General features: G+C 42.0%; 1 protein-coding gene across 1 annotated transcript in view; it reads left to right on the top strand.

Annotated features, from left to right (window-relative positions):
• Positions 1–270: 270 nt before the first annotated feature.
• Positions 271–17,442, top strand: part of C8H1orf21 (chromosome 8 C1orf21 homolog) — a 124,067-nt gene continuing 106,895 nt past the window's right edge. Inside the window, exon 1 of the mRNA XM_026854344.1 lies at positions 271–410. The gene's annotated coding sequence lies outside the window, so the exon portion shown is untranslated. The remainder of the gene's footprint in view (positions 411–17,442) is intronic.

Genomic DNA, 17,442 nt, shown 5'->3' with positions numbered 1-17,442 from the left:
GGGGCGGGGAAGGGTGGCGGGGGGGTGGTGGAAATGTCTCTTGCTGCATTTCCCTCCGTTCGCAGGAGGGTCGAAGCTCGCTGCAGGTCTGCCGGCCTCACACGGGAGAAGAAACAAGTCCCTGCGAGGCTTTCTGTAGCAGATTTTATATGTATCTGTATCTTCTCTTTCAAAGGTTCAGCAGCAAGCGTATTGCAACACCATATGCCTGTAAGACAGGCGACACTTACACCATCACCGAGTTTACTGTAGATGTCAGACTGTGCTTGCACTGCTGTGATGTCAGATTCGTAATAACACGCAGAAATGGTGAATTCGGTGCGGGCTGAACGTGATGGAGATGGCACAGACCCAGCTGGCATGGACAGACTCGGTGGAGCCTCTTTCGTTCCTGGTGCTGGGCCTACTGTGTAGGTAGTCCCCCGGCACAGACAGATCCTAGGGGCACTGGGAGAATCATTACGGATTCGTGGGTGCCTAATGGACTTGGAGGAGCAGATATTTGTACCTGGGGCAGAGACGCTTGGTTTGCTTTCCCTTACCAAGGTATTCAGATATGTGTTGGTTAAGAGAGTCGTTCGATGATGCCTGCCTTGTCTGTAACTTCTGCGATGAGGCTGCTGCCATGGGTATCAGTCAGGAGGATGAATTTTGTTGTGAGCTGTAGAAAGCCAGCTGTGTTCAATAGGCGTGTTGTATTAGCCCCTGATACTGCCTCTTGATTTCTGGTGAGCTGATTGTGGACTGGAGAACTAAAACTGAGGGATGCCAAAACACGTTCCTCACCTTATTTGCTTGCCCGTTCACCTGCTCTTCACCTTCCCCATGCCCTGGTTGTTTTGGTTTCCGTGGAAGAATTCTGGTCCTGATTGTGCTCAAAGAAATATATGTGTTTTGGTTTTGCTTCTCTAACTTGCTGTTTGTTAATAGCTGTAAGGCTACATGTTTCTGAAGATCTGTGTATGGGGGCTGGAGGTGTTTGCCCTTTGGCATAAGTGGAGTGCACCAATACTGCCTGATGTCATTTAACCTTATATTAACTGTTGTATGATGAGGCAGCTTCCATTTGTTTTAAGACTTTGTGATGATGCAGTACAATAGTAATTATGAATCTTCTCATTGTCTGAAGAATCTTTAAATACTACTCTGTCTTGCGAGGTACTTCATGTGTGTTTATTTCCAAGAGGCGCAGGCATGGATGAGTAGTGTTTGATATTAATCATGTTCATTTGGGGGTGGGAGGACAGGAGTAGTTTGGCACCAGTACTTTAAGTTATAATTTATGGGTGTGACGTCATGTGGTAGGTAAGCTTTTATGTGATCTGCCATGTAAATTATGCCCTTTGTTTATATACGTGCAACTACTTGATTTGAAAATCCATGCTGTATAGTTTGCTTAATAGCCTGCGCTGGAGCTGTGAATAAGATCTAGCAGAATGTGCTTTAATTGTGCAATATTGTTCAGTTTCGCTTTACTTTGCGCTTGCAGCCCACACCAGGTGTGAAGTTGCTATGTTGCATCTGCATGCTGCGATATGTCTTGTATGCTAGTGAAGGCAGTGGCCAGGTGCTTTTATTTTCTTCTTTTTCTATTATCTGTTTCATTTTGTTTTTTAAAAGCAGCGGGGTACTGCAATGAGTGATTTCAACTAATCTGTGCTGGAGAGCGCATCTTGGTTATTTAAGGCTGCTGTAGTTTGTTGTGCAATCAGATTAACAAAGGTTGAAATGATCATTCAACTTTGGGTAAACAAATGAGATGTATATATTACATCATGGATCAGGGCGACTGCTTACATCAGAGTGCTGTGCTGCAGTTAGTGTGTTGCAAATATTGGACAAAACCAAAATGAGTGGACATAGTAACATGGTAAATAAGTTTTTGGTAAACTTCTTGAGATTGTGAAGCACTTACTGTTGATTGTCTGTACTCCAGGAGCTTCTGCAGTACGTTAGGTGCTGCCTGCATGCATGGGCAAATTTCAGATTCGTTTAGTTGACAAGCAAAGGCAGATATCTTTATGCACAGCCTGATCGTGCCTGGGGTGCTGTGCAGGTTCTGGGCTAATTGCAGTGCAGGTGTTGGGTCTAGGAAGATGACCAAGGCTCAACTGGAAGCTTTTTAAATAAAAAAAAATGTAATTCCAGACACGTCTCCTGAAGCTGGCAGCCCCTCAGCTGGTTCATTATTAGTTGGCTATTTCTTCTTGTTGTCGTGGAAGCAGCATTGCTGCAGGAGAGATTTTTAAGGCTTGTCTGCCTGAATCCACTCAGAGAGGAGGCGATGATGTGCACTCTGCGTGGTAAAGGTTGGTTCAGGCATCGCTGCTGTATCAGGGGTGAGACCTTGCCGGGAGAGACAAAAAAAAGCTGGTGCAGAAAGGGAAAGGTGGAAGCCTGGGATGTGGGGGGAGCAGCTGGAGCGAAGGGAGGAGAGGGAGGCATTTATCGGCATTATGGTAGGGACCTCTCCTTGTGTCTGTGTGTGCAGTGCTCTGCTCGGCCTGCACTCTGTGTTTGCAGCACAGTGATCTCGTGTGGCCTCTGGTGCTCAGGAAGTGGACCTGGCTTTAAAATTACCGTGGCATGAAATATGCCAGCTGTTATTACAGTATGCAATGGTGTCAGGTGTTTGGGGAGAAAGGAGGAATAACTGACTCCTGACTGTCAGTTTTCCAGAGGCCTTTGTGTTGGTGTGGAGCCTGAGCCTTTCCAACCTTCATCTCATTCAGGGAAAGGTAAGGTACCCTTTGAGGATGCTGCTCCTCCATCCTTCAGCAGAAGATAATGGAACAGGACTATGTTCTCAACACACATCCAAAAATACTCTGGAAAGGGTTTTTTAAATTATTATTATTACTTATTTCCTTGCTGACTGTGTTTCATTCTATATTACCAGGCATCTAATTGCAAAGGAATTTCACAGGCACTTGCAAATATGTATCACTATGCTACTGGCTGATCTTTGTGCTATGTAACATATTTGTGCCTAAATGTACACAAGCATGTTTTGGGTATACTGGAATCTAAAGAGGTACATTTGAGAATAGGTGATATTGTTAAAGCTGTATTACTGTAGGATGTTCAGAGAGGAGGCAGTGTGGAATGTGATATGCAATCAGTAATTTTAAGACTATGTCTTTTACTGGTACTAGTCTACTTCAGCTCTGATTTATTATCTGGTTGGTATCTTGTCTTCAATTTTGTGAACTGAAAAAGAGCAGTTAGTCTTGGTCAGACTAGAGGTCTGTGTAGCTCAGTATCTTTTCTGATGGGGCTGCTTACAGGTGCGTAGGAGAACTGTAACTCCAGAGTTACCCTCCTGGTAAACCCTTCCAGCAGTCATTGCTCCAGGAAATCTTTGGGCTGGCAGTTCCATTGAGGCTGTTGTGTTTAATAGCTGCTGATGGATTGTCTTACTTGAAAAATGTCTGATTTGTTTTGAAAAACTTTATGGCGTTAGTGTTCACAACATCCTATGTTGGTGAACTTCTGGTATAACTATGCACTCTGAAAAGGATTTTATTTGTTTTCTGGCTTGACATTTGAAGTGCCTGCCCTGTGATTTTATCTGAATTCTGGAAGAATATCTTTGGTTTTAGATTTTTATACAGGAAAGCACTATGTATGTGGATGTTAACAGGTTTTAAAATGTATATAAAGATAACTGCTATACGTTTGCAGTAAGGTATGCTCACAGCCCCATTTATAGTCGTCTTTCATAGATACGTTCCATTATAGCTGTCGCATTTAAGTGATTACATGCAAAAAAAAGTGTTTAAATGCAGGAAGTAATAGAATTTCTGCAGCTATACATCCTGCACATAGATTGCAGTAAGTCTTGATTCAGAACAACTTGGATGACGGAAGAATTGCTGTATGCTGAAGAGTGACTTAAACAGTGTTGTTTGAAGTTCTTGCCAAAGTAAATCTTTACAAGGTATCTGGTGCAACATCTTAGGGGATGTGGAAGGATGTGGAAGGATGCGGGGACCAGAATTTGAGGTTAAGAAATACAGATTCCATTAAGTGCAGCATCACTCAGTAAAAATACTGACTTGGTTCCTGAATTGGTCCAGGTTGGCTTTTGACATGCCATCCTGGACCATTTCAGAAACGGGTGGGTGTTAAAAAGTTGTGATTTTAAATTCCTCTTTTCCTTCATGTGGCAAGGATCTTCTGACTGTGAATTGACCTGCAGTATTTGCTTTTTTGCTGGTGGTTCAGGAGTCTGTATGGGTTACAGGGTCCATCTGGATCAGAGTTGTTGTACTAGACTTTGGTGTTGGTGGTAATGGCAGTTGTATTTGGTGTATTGAAAGAAGCCCTCCAAAGGTTGATAATTTATTTTTTATGGCAGCTTCTGAATTCCTATTGATAAAAATTATTACAATTTTCATGTTTGTAAAGCAAACAGAAAATCTTCATCTTGTCATTTCTACTGTTATTCCACCTTGTCTGTAAATTTATGATTGAAGTGGGTGGAATTTCAGCTTACTGGTTTACAGGTGGGATAATAGTAGAGAGTGACCAGACAAACATGTTCTGTGTGTTTTAAAAATAGAGACACTTACATAATGATGCTATACAGAACAACAGTACATACATATGGATAAGATCTCTGCAACAGAGTATTAATCCAACAGTATCCTTTGCCTGTGTGTTTGCTGTTGCTTGCTTCAAAGGAAGGTAATTCAGTAGTGAAGAGGAGCCACTGCCGAGTGATTTAGCTGGAGTATTGGTCCAGTTCTGAACAGCAGCTATCTGTGTTAGAGACTTGGAGATAGATTTTTAAAACCATTATGAACTCTTAATTTGTTATCTGAATCAGGGGAAACCATTCTTTCTCTTTTGTGGAGCACTGTCTATCTATTTGTGTTTTGAGTTGTTCATCTCTTAATGTGTGGCATGTGCTTAGTAAAACTGAGGCCCCACTTTTGAGAGTGGAGTGCTATTGCTAATAAAAAAAACCCCAAACCAGTGAAGATGTCTGAAAGCATCTTTACTCTTACTGTGGAAGTGGCCTCAGTTTGTTTTTCTTCTCTCTTTCTCTCTCTAAGTAATAGACTTTATCTATCAAATTTGGAAAAAGATAAAAAGAAAGTTCACTTGAACTGTGTATTTAAGAGAAAAAATTTTCCTGGATCTATATATGCAGGTGGGCATTTTCCCAAAAGTGTGTGTTTGGCGTTGAGGCCCTAACTGTGTTGTTGCTAACCAAAATTCTAACCCTGAACATATCTATAAATACCATAGCCTCACCCCTTTGAGTCCGTGAAACGATATGTAGCTGGAATCATTTTATACATCAGTACATAAAAGGACCTTTGTGAACTTGAGCTTTTATAATAAACAAGGAAAAGTTTATCCAAGTTGCCCAATCAAGGAGTTTATACACACAAAGACGGCTCTTTATTCAGTGAGGAGAAAGGACTTACCTTTTAGACTTTTCACTTGGGATTTTTATCTCATCCCATCCCAAGTTTTTATTAATAAAAGCAAAACGACTTTAATGTGATTATGCGTGTTTGGCAGACAGACCTCTGCATTTTAGAGTCATGGCTAATTAGATCTGTGGAGCACGTGCAATTTAGGATATTGGGCAGGGAGATTGTTTTAGCAGGAAGACACAGAGGAAGGAACAAATTGTTCCCCTTTCTTATGGTGGCAGCAGCATTTTCTGTGAACTTTGCAGGTTTCTAGATGCTGTTGTGCCATTCCTGGGGAAACAGGCTTGTTGAAGTTCACCTTTCTATTTGGAGAATTCCTTTTGAATTGCTATTTAGTAAAGTTCTGAGTATCAGGTATTTGCACATCTCCACTAGAAAACAGTCTGAGGGAAGAATCGGCTGGTAAAACAAAACAAAAGCTGTCTTTTTAAGGGCTGGTAATAGGGTGTAAGCCCATTTCGGCTTCAACTTTGAGGGGTGACTAAGATATTTCTCTGTTCTGACAATACCCAGTTTGGATCCTGCTGCCTAATTTTGTCTTCAGGCCTGCTCCTCTCAGCTGCATCTTAGAGGGAATGCAGCTGATGTGCACTAAATGTACTGACAAAATGTTCAGGAGTTTGGTCTTTTGTTGCAGATGGATTTACCCAGCACCCCATCCCTGGGAAGCTGCCTTCAGCATTGGTCTGTTCTCTGAAGTAGGGTGTTCAAAGATGTGTTTTGGGCTGCTGATTGTGGTCAGCCATGTGATGCTGAAGCACAGGGTACTACTGTTCCTTTTCTTCCAGTGCATTCGTGCTTGTTATGTACGCACAGTAGCTGTGGTCTGCTGGATACCCAGAGGCTCAGCTTTCTCTTCCTAGCCTTGATTTTTGCAGGAATCTGAAATAGCAGAACCCAAGCTGCTGAATAAGCCAGACTGAATCAAGAGGAGCAGATCTGGCGGTTCTTCCCTTCATCCACTGCAGAAATGCATAGAGGAAAAACTCATATGAGTACTTCAGGAACTTGTTTTATTAGTGGGTGAAAAAAAGCCAATCAGGGTTTTCTAATACTATCTCTGTTATTTTTACCCCTCAAAGTTCTTACAGACATAGTTCTTTTTTCTTATGATTGATGTTTTATAATTACTACCTAGTTTTCAGGTGAGGGAGCCTACAATTAAAAGTGTCTGGACAGTCCTACTGAAATGAAAATCAGAACCTCCCAATGAACAAGCTTCTGAGATAATTTCTGTTGTTTTCCCTCTGTATTAAAAAAATAGTAAGAGGAAGCTGTATCTGTTCTGCTTCGGTCATGTCTGATAAGGTATATCTTTGAGAGTAAAAAGTCTTGATGCTTGTGGGAGGAGGGGAGCGTTTCTTTCTTTTGTCTCAGACCTTGCAGTGGAGGATACTAATTAACCACCAAACAAATTGCATTTGAGGTAGTTTGCCTTTGTTATTACAGTGAAAATGTTTTGTTTGGAAGAGCTGCACAAATTACACCCACAGGCGTTCACGTAGAGATAAATCGGCCCCTAGCTGCCCCAAATCTTCCTGTTTCAGTCTGTAGAAATACGCCAGGAAAGCTTTTGAAATGGCAACAGCCAGTCTGCATGTTCTGGAGCAGATTGTGTACTGGAGACCGTGGCACAGCCCTGAGCAAAGACGTCAGCAGCGAGGAGTGACTGTCATCCCCAACACAAACAGACAGACTCCATCAGTGTGACAGACCAGCGAAAAGTGACGCAACACTAATGGGCAGATCCTGATGATTGTCAACTCAGAATATAGGGTTTGTTTGTTGTTCTTCCCCAACAACAGGAGCTGACTGAGGTGGATTTTCCTATAACTAGCATTCTGCATCTTTGTACATTTTGGTAAGAGTGAGACTATTTCCTTAAAAAAAAAAACCAACACAAAACCACCCCCCCAAAAAAAAAGGAATAAGAGGCCTCAGGCTTAGTAACAGCATTTAGGAGAATAATAAATGCTTAGCTTTATGAAGCTACATTTAGTTGTACATTTATTTGGAGATTTTTACAAGCATAATGGAGAATTATGCACTTGACTCTTCACTGCGTTGCAGTGGGATTCAAGGAACCTAATTTCCCCAAGGCTATCAAAATCCACAGCTTTGTGATATAATTTTTGTTTGCCTTCACACTTCTTTACTAGTCTCTGAGCCTTTTTTCATCCACAGCAACTGCTTGGGTGCTGTGACAGAAACGGTTTAAAAGCCAATGATTTGAGAGAAGAATAGCTGGAGCTTCTTAGATGTGTGGAGACTGGATTAATCTGGCAGTAGAGCAGAAATTTGTGAGAAGCCCCTTTAAGTGACTGGCTGGAGAGAGGAGGGGTTCATGAAGTCAAAGTCACTTCCTCAGCCAAAGGGGGATCAGGCTGACATCATTATGACAGGGGGTTTTGCCTGGCCTCTCCCACAGATTCCAGGTAGCTGTCATGTACTTCCTTTGCAATTGCTTGACATTCTGCAAGCTCATTCCTTAAAAAAAGATTCTTGAAGTGAAAGGCTTTCCAGAAGGTCATTAGAAATTTAATACTACAATTTAACGAGGTTTGTGAGTTACCTGTAACACAAATAACAGTGCTGACAACTGCTTTTCAATTATTAATTTTTTGTACAGCGTGTTGTTGGCCATTAAGATGGGTTGTCTATGCCAAGTGGTTCCATTAAATGCAAATTATTAGCTTCTATGTGGGTCAGAAAATATTGCATACTTGGTGTAACTCTTGTAGTTAAATGTACCTCTTTGTTAAGCAAATAATTTAAGCACCGGTTACTCTTTAGCAGTGTCAAAAACATACATGAATTCTTGCTGAGTGTAAATAAAGCATTTCAGCTTTGAATGATGACTGCAGGATTTGGCTTAAAAGCTATTTTTGGGCCACAGGCACAGCCCAAAGCCAGGGGATGTACATGGCTCTGCTCCTGGAATGGCGTCAGGGTGGAGGATGACTCACTCACCCCTGCAACTTCCCCGTTGCTCCAGAAGGTAGTGATTTATTGCAGGTCCGTGTCAGCAGTAAATAGCCATCCACCCGATGCTGATTCAGCTGCTCTGAAAGTGGTAGTTAAGGATGTGCACCCCATCTTTGCCTACTCGGTCCCTCCCAGCTCCCTTCCCACCCATCAGCTGTGGAGGGCGTAAACAAACACTTAGCCTGTCCTCCCCCGTACTTTGACTGCCGGCCAGGCGGCCCGCATGAGGCTGCGAGCAGAGATCCCGTTCTTGCAGATAGATGCACGGTGCACGCCAGCGTTGAGATTTGGATGGCGTTCCTGTTGAGTCAGGGAAGATTGGCTGTGCAAAGCCTACGGGGTTTGGTCTTCTGAGGGCACTGAGATTGAAGCAATAGCAAATGTGGCAGAATCAGCACATAGTCCTGTTGCTGCTGGGTGAAAAATTGGTCCAAACTCTTCCAGGCCCTGCTCTGGCCTTCCTTTGTAGGCAAAACAAGTTGGGCAGCATTATGGGATCAGAGGAGACTACAGAGAGGAAGGTGAAGTTCACTGAGAATGTTCATTAAGCACGACAGGTCGAGGACTCTTCTGGGGTTTATGTTGGCTTGCAGTACACGAAGAGGAATTTCTTCACTCCTGTTATGATTAATGAGAGTAAGGCAAGTTATTGTTTTACTGCTGCCTTTCCCCTCCTGCCTGTCCTCCAAAAGAAATCCCATGGTGCAAAACCCCACCAGTCTAAACACCTGATTTTGAACTAAAGCACTCTATTTCAGATATAGGAATGATCCCATCTTTGCCTGACATGACCACTGTCAAAGGATTGTGATGGAGAATAGCATCCTAATGGCAATACCTCCTCCCTTCTCTTCCATCCTGCTTTCCCAAGAACTACTGCTATCCTGGGAAAGCCAATGAAGAACTCACTTGCTGTTTTTTGCCACCACAGCCCATATCTTTTTAGTGGAGGCTAAATACCTGGGTAATTGTTGTGTTCCTGTATTTTTTTTTGTCTTAAGCCAAATGAAGAAGAAACAGCTCTCTTTTCTGGGGAATTTTTGCATCAGCATACGCTTTGAAAAGGCACGTAACAAGCGGCTGTTTGCCATAAGTAGTGTTAGCCACTTCCCGAGATGCAGTCTCTCTCGCAAGCAGGAGGTAAGTTTTAACACAGTCCTCATCAGAGGCAAAGGTAGGACAGAAGATCCCAGGTGAATTAACCATGCCAAGGAAACTATCCTCCAAAAATCTGTTATGGATTTTCTGAGTGTGTGGGATCAGCTCAGCTTTTGGTCTTGGCTGTGACTGAATATCCTCAGGAATAAAAGCCACAGGTAAGAATGGAGGTAGCCCTGAAGACTCCTTGGTTTCGCTTTGATGGTTGCTGCCTGGTTAATTGCACTGTCCTGTTTGCTGACAGATTCTCTTAATGAGTAAATTGGTGATCTGTATACTTTTTCAGGTGTTTTCAGGACCTCACTTCCCTACCTATAATTTGCCATTCCTGCTGCCAGCTTCTGTGACATGTCATGAATGTGCCTGAATTGTGTTTTGTATTGAAACTGTTATTCTTTGAAAATACTGAGCGTGGTTGGGTGTAAAAAAGAAAAAAAGTAGCATGTGAGCTTCACAGTCTGCTGCTTCTGTGCCAATAAAGTTAAACTGCAAGTTAGGCTTGGTATCTGTAAGGTCTCTTCCAAGTGCGAGCTGAGCTGAGGTGCTATCTGTGAGAATGCTGATCTGGCCTCAGTGTTGAGGGGAAGAAACCAGTGTTGGAGGAGATGCAGGGACCTTTTTGTATCATCAGACTACATGACTGGTTTTGTATCTCGATTTGCATGTCAAAGAAGAGATGGAAAACAGAAGATGGGAGTGACTTTTGCCCTTAAGGTAACATAGGCCTCCTGGTGGTAGGGATTGCAAGCTGGTTTACGTCTCCTGTTAGTAATTTCTACCTAGTCATTAGCCAGCACATCTAGTAGGTTCAAATATTTGGTTAGTAACTGGAGGTACTCTGGGACAAAGTTTGAAACTGAGGGAAATCGAAGTGGTCTAAGGTGCTGCATTTGTTGTACTTACCTGGAGATTTAGAAGTGTACCCTTGGTGCTGCGTGCAGCTGCCTTGAGCAATTACCCTGTTTTTTATCCTGTTTTCTGCTTTGTTATAGATCTATACCAGAAAGGCTTGGATGAAATGAGTATCCACAAGGAAAGTTTTAGGGAATATTGGGAAGAAGTATAAAAGAGAATGAGCATGCATCAGAAAATCAGCTTCAGAACATGTGGTAAGGAGGAGAAAATGTACATGCTTCCAGATACTACTGGAATAGGAGAAGAATGGCATGATGTAGTGAATGGTGCACCAGGGTGGGAGCTGGGAGATCACAGCTCTTTTTCCCTGAGAGGCTGTGGAGCTGCTATGGCTGGAGTTGCTCATTCAGATTCTTTGTAGCTGCGATGGTATCTTTGTGGCATGCAGCGTGGTAGGACTCTGATCTTGTTCTGTGCCTTGTTATCAGACAAACAAAAACAGGTCCCTTTTCTCAGTTTTGAAATGTGGTTGGTTTTTGGTTTTTGTTTTGTTTTGGTTTTTTAAATAGAGTGAAATCTGGATTATTTTTCTAAATCTCTTGATCAACTTGAACCTAGGTTACTTCTCTTCTCAGAAATAGTATCTGCTTTTCAAGTACCATTATAAATTCAGAGTTATAAAGAAGAGTATTTCTTATTGCTGTCTATGACAAGTACTAATGCTGTCAGTTCAATCCTGGGGTTGAGATGTCCATAGCTATTTCCTGATGGCTTTTGTAGCCGTTCTCTCCCTGCCTCTGCAGGGTGAAGACAGCACTGATGGTTTGCAGGTTTATATTGCTAATAACAATAAAACAAGTAATTCTGACTCATTGGTCATGGAAGACAAGTACAATCAAATATTGTGGCTATGTTAATTTGTTTACATACAAGGAAATTTTGTAAATATCAGTGCAGATTCGATTTAGCCCCTGTGTGTACTTGCATTCAATACCCTGAGGCCAAAACTGGGTACTGCTGAAGTCACAGAGAATTTTGTTGAGTTTAGTAAGCCTAGGATTTAGCTTCTGAATGTTTAGAGGCACAATGGTTTTAATACTGTTAAATGCTGTAGAAGAAGGATTCTTGTGGCTTTATGCTACCATTAAAACCATAATCACAGATGTGTGAAAGGACAAAGTAGGCTGAAAACATGTCTTTCTGGCTTTCTGATTGTCCCCTTTAGAAGGTGTACAGCTCCCCTGCACATCTGGCTTTTGGTTGTTCCCTGACCTCCACTCACTGCCACCCCCCATCCCTTCCTAGTCCCCCTAGCTGCCTTGTACAGACTGAAGCCTGCAGGCACCTTGGGTTTAGCATGGGCTAAAAATACTGAAAAAGAAGTTGAGAGTAATGGTTGGCCACCATGATGCCCAGCAAAGGAGGTATTGCATGGGGTCCCTCCTAGCACTGCTGTGCAGGTGAGGTTGTAACTCTCTTAATTTTGTGGTAGGAGCAGAGCCTGGACATGTTGTTTCTGGGTCATTACCATCAAGAGCTGGTATCAGAAAGCAGAGAAATAGTATGGAGAGTGGGAATGGTATGTCTGTTCATAAATGTATTAAACAAGGAGGTGTCAAGATAGAGGGCTGGAGATGAAGTGTGAAGAGCTAAACAGCTGATGGCATGAGGCTGGAAATATGAGCAGGAGAAAATGAGACAGGGTCTAACGAAATCAAAAGGCACTTGTTGAGAAGGAGATTGTGTAAGGACTTGTGTGTGCTTTGCATTATTATCTTAAGGTGTGTGGTCAAGGGGGCAGAAATGATCAAATGCTTCCTTCTCCTGTTCTTTATTATGAATAAAAGCTTTCTGCTCAGAGCTGTTTTCTGTAGGCTGCAATGCAGGATGCTGGACTTTGTATTGCTTTTCCTTTTAGAGGTGGTAATGCAAGAAATCAACCTGTCAAAGCAATGAAGACACAGCCTGCTCTCCAGCGGTGGGCTTTAACCAGCAGTGCAGTTGCCACATCCTAAAGCTGGATCTTGGGCTGGTCACCCCCTGATGCCCATGACACCCCAGGTTAGTGAGGGAGGCACCAAGTAGTGCCTGGCTCTTTGTGCACCTTTCTTTTTTAATGGGTGAGAGAGGTAGTTGGTCTATAAAAAAGGAGATTTGCCATTTGAATCATGCTGACCAGTGTCACTAGCTGTGGGCGAGGGAGAAGAGGAAGGAAAGGATTTGGTCTCCAGTTAGAGTTTTTCTACAACTCTGAAATGTTAAAGATCAGTCAAAAAGACTGTAAATATTCCAGTTGTGAACTGCAGTGATTTTGCTTAATGTGTTTCATTTATTCTTCTTGTCATTTCCAGGTGGAAATGTTGATATTACACTTAGGAGCCATATTTCTTCTGTTTTTTGGCTGCATCCCTTGTTTGTTCCCTAAACCTTCTCTCTTTCTACCACAAACCACTTAGATAACTGTATTACGGCAAAATAATCACCACTTGTGTTAGTTTCCTGATTCACAGCAATGTTGGTCTGTACTCTGGCATTTGAAATTGCAAGACAGAGAAATAGATAAGTGTGCAAAAGGCAGATCAACAGCAACAAGAAAAAAAAAGAAACTGTATTTGATTAAAATCCATTTTACCATGGTACCTTAACTATAGCTAATAATGTCTTTTGCAGGAGAACTGAAGGTAAGGATGAAGTTTTATGGATGAGCCCTCATTTGTTGAACGTGGGATGGGGCTTGATTGAGGGAATCATAGGCTCGTTGAGGCACTGACATATGGTTGCTAAAGTGGGGGTAGGGGCTGACCCTGCAAACACTGGTTGTGGGAATGTCTACTCATGATTTCAGTAACTTTTACTGGCTAATGATCCTGCTAATGTGCCTGCTTTGTAGGATTGAGGCTTGTTTCTTTGTTTTATGTCCACCACCCTTACTGTCTCTAGCTCTGCAGCAAACCTGCAAAACCTAAACCAGCATGAATTTCCATGGAGTTTCATGTTGCCACTTGTGTTTGCATACAGTGTATTTGACAGGAGAATTACTGGCAGGACACCAAAGAACAGGAGCTATCTCGTGGGCCAGCAGATGTAATGGAGGTAAGGCACTGTGCCTGCTGCAGTAGGGCCTCTTATCCAAGACTAAGTGCTTTACTGCTGGTTTTGAATTGGGAAGTTTGTGTGTGTAGTATCTGCAAAGTCCTAGGCAACATAGAGTTGCATCACGGGTGTCGTCTTTATTGGCTTAACATTTTAAGGAGTTTCTAAATAGATAAAATGCTAAAAGCTTAAACTTAAAAAACCCTCACCTTCAAAGAAGTTCCTTGGTTAACTTTATTTGTCATTCAAAATGATTTTATTATGGAGCTTTCTCTTGCCAGCACTAGCACCATTTCCCATTTTGGTTTGCTTTTCTTAAATTTCCCCTTGCCATGTTACTAATTGTGTTATGTTGGCACAAGGAAACTCTGGATGAGATCAGGGGTCATTCTGGGAAGCACAGTCGTGGCTTTTGGCAAGGAGGTTGGCTTTCCAAAGCTCACAAGATAGAGAGGAGCAACTGAGGGCAGTGGGGAACAGGGAAATGTGCAGGAGAACTTGATAGGCAGCCCTGTGCCATGATGATTGATCCATGTTGACTTGCTGTGTTGCATTTAGTACAACTTTAGTTACACCTTGAATCAAAGAAGAAAAAGTTGTGCTTGGCTTGGGGTAGGAAAGAGAGTTACACAGTGGTTTCAGTGTTTGCTTCATCTGTATTTCTACAGATTAAGTAAAGATTCCTACCCTTTCCCAGGTATCTGCTTTTGTTTTCTGTTAGGTGCAGGATGAAATGGACCTGTAGTCCAACCCAATGTAGTTGAGAATAATTCTGCATTGTCAGCTCATCTTTAAAGTCTTGCATGGACTTGTGGGGTCAGTGTAGAATGGTTTGTGGGACTGGGAGGTTCCACTGCAGGCTTCCTGGGGAAGGAATTGCCTCTTTATTTGTTTCTGTATGTCCCCACTGAGCTTATTGGATAACAACAGTTCTGGAAAGCAGAGGAATATGATGAAACTTTGCCGTCAAATTTAAAAAAAAAAAGAAAAAAAAAATTCCCTTTTTCAGCCACATTTATAAGAGCAGATGGCTGAAAAGGTGGAGCCTTCTTTTGCCTGTGCTGTGCTACTTGTCCTTTCGTTTCCTGTATGTGAAATGGTATAAAAATGCAAACCACCTCTACGCAGCACATGGGGATGAACAAGTGAAATCTCAGTGAAACTGCAAAGTATTTCCCCTGTTCATAAAAAGGAGCAACTTTGGGTTGCAAGGGGGGGTGTGGGGTGTGCCTGTCTTTCATTTATTTTACAATGTTTTCTCGTCTTACTCTCAGATGAATGCTGAAAGAAGTGCTGATATTTTTGCAGTCTTCGAGGAATGACGGATTATCATCCGTTGAGGGACTCTCTAATTGAAATAGTGAATATTGAGCACCATGTGAGTGCACTTTCTTCTTGCATGTTACTCAGTGACTACGGTGTATGAATGCTTGCTAGTGGGAAAACCGCTTAATGATTTGTTTTGATAAAAAATAATATTTTTAGTCTCTTTTAAGCCAGTGGAAAAATGAACTTACTTTTAGAGTTGATTGCACTTTTTTCCTCCAAAGTCTGCAAGTAGCATTTTCCCTCATGTTTCCTGACTCCTCACCTTATGCATGGCCAATCAGAATACTATTGTTTTTTCATCCACTTTTAACTTTTACAGTAAATTAAGAATACATTCTGTTCTCCATCAGATTCCTCCCTTTGTTGAGGACAGCATATAATGACAGAAGTGATTAGCCAGCAGCTCTTTAAGCGTAAAGGGTTTGTAATGTCCAGCCAGGTGAAATGCCTCTGTTCTTTTAAGGTGAATGAGAGTACTGCAGCCTATGACTGCATGCCATCCTTCAACATCCCCTCCTCAGTTTTAATTACCACTAGACCTGGCTGAAGTTTGCTTTCAATTTATATGACAAAAATATGCGTAGGGATGTGGACTGAAAGTGATGCCTATGTGCTGTGGTGTGTGGTTAAACAAGTGTGAGTCCAGTGCATGGTTAGAGCTCTGCTGTTTCTTTTCTGTGTTTCTGTCTTTCAGTCAAGTTTTCATCAGCTTGCTTTTTTTTTTGTGAGTGCTTTTTAAGAGAAGTAGAATGTCTTTTGTTTTGTATTTTTGCTTGTGTTCATATTAAATTAATAAAAAATACAAATGGATACGTATAAGAAAATACTGGTAATAAAGGTTCTCCTTATGTGAATTCTGTTTTAAATGAATGGAAAGCACAGATTATTTGTGTGTGTATACACATTTTTTTTTCATCACAGAAACTACTGCAGATGACTTGGTAGCAATATGAAGTGGTGTTTGACGGGGTGTTGAAGCCAGCAGTGGATGGCTCTATGCCGTGTACCCCTTGGATGCAGGTTTGTGGCTGCAGATGCCCGTCTGCAACTCCCACCCATTTCTGCTGCTTACCTGCTACCACGGGACTGTGCAAAATCCTGTGGGTAAGATGACTCGCACAAAACATTGATTCCTACAATACTCGTTTCACTCTTAACGCCATTTAGTCACGGTATCCACTGATGCAGAAGACATTATATGCGCTGTGCAGATGTGAGAGCAGTAATAATATAAATGCACATGGTTCTGAAAAGTAACTCTAATCAAAGGTGCAAGTGTCTGTAACATAATGGATATGTGATAACTGAAGGTATATTTGTAACATTAATAATGATTATTGTAGCTTTTAAATAAGTAGCAGTATATGTGGAGATGCAATAGGGCAGATTGCAGCACAGGCCAGCTGCCCAAATAAGTAGCCAGTGTCCTCTGACACCCCTGAGATTAGCACTGGTGACAGACACTACCTGTGATTCCAGGTTTGGTACTTTTTGCACGTTCTCAGTTCATTAGTGATTTATGTGCAAATTGAATGGGATTGCAATGATTGTTGTGGTGTCTGTGCTTAAGGAAGCATATACATGTATGTAAAGATTTTTTTTTTTTTTGAGAAGCAGGTGGGTATAGTGCAGATAGACCATGGCAACACCAAGTGCCAGGCTTAGGTTTGGCTTCTACTGGCTCCTTTTCCTTTGCCTTGTTCACCAAAGACCTGCTTACCCTTAACTTTCACTCCCCCCCCTTCTTTTAAACATGTTAATTGGCCTTTAGCCAAAAAGGTTTTGCTGCCTAACCCCTTAGAAGTGAACGCCAATCTAAACGTTCAAGCATTGTGTATGTTCAAACACGTTGTCTGGGGTGATCTTCAGAAGCATGAAGCAACTACACCAGCAAATCTGCTTGAGCATCACCTGTGGTCTGGAGATCTGGAAGCCCATCTTGGTTGTGTTTATAGTGTCAGCAGTTGCCCTGCTCTTGGTGGCTTTCCTTTCTCTTTTGTCAGCTTTGAGAGGGAGCAAATGAAGCAGAAGGAAAAGATAAGTGGAGGCTGAAATGAATATTTAAGAACGTCTAGATTTATTTCACTGAGTTGCCACTTGATTTCTGCAGGAGGAGCATTTGCCAGAGCCTTGCCAAATACTCCAAAAAAGGAGCTGGAGAATGTTTAACGCAAAATGCACAGCATTTCATGGGAATTTATTCTGTTATTTCAGTAGTGACTCATCTCCAGGATGATCCATCCACTTCACTGTGTATATGTGGGGGAAGAAAGCCCTGAGAAAGGTCTCAGATCCATCTACAAAATGCAGTGTCCTGTTCAATTATTAGTTAAAGCATCTGAGTATCTTGACCCCTTAGGCAATTTTGAGAGTTGTGCTGGCAGAAGATGTTTGCAGTCAAATCTTGTTCACTTTTTTTGTTAAGCATCCTATATTTTTAAGAGAGTGTGGGACGAGAAAGAAATGGTAGTTACGGACAGAGGCAGAAGTGGTAGGTATAATTTTCTTTTTCTGGATGGGGATAGGATTGTTGTTTTTGAAATCTTGGGAGTTGTTAGGGCATCACTTTTTC

This window comes from Athene cunicularia, assembly GCF_003259725.1.
Source record: "Athene cunicularia isolate RWA chromosome 8 unlocalized genomic scaffold, athCun1 chr8_part1, whole genome shotgun sequence".
NCBI classification, from domain to species: domain Eukaryota; kingdom Metazoa; phylum Chordata; class Aves; order Strigiformes; family Strigidae; genus Athene; species Athene cunicularia.
The sequence above is the reverse complement of the archived record's forward strand: the minus strand, read 5'-3'. Positions and strand labels throughout refer to the sequence as shown.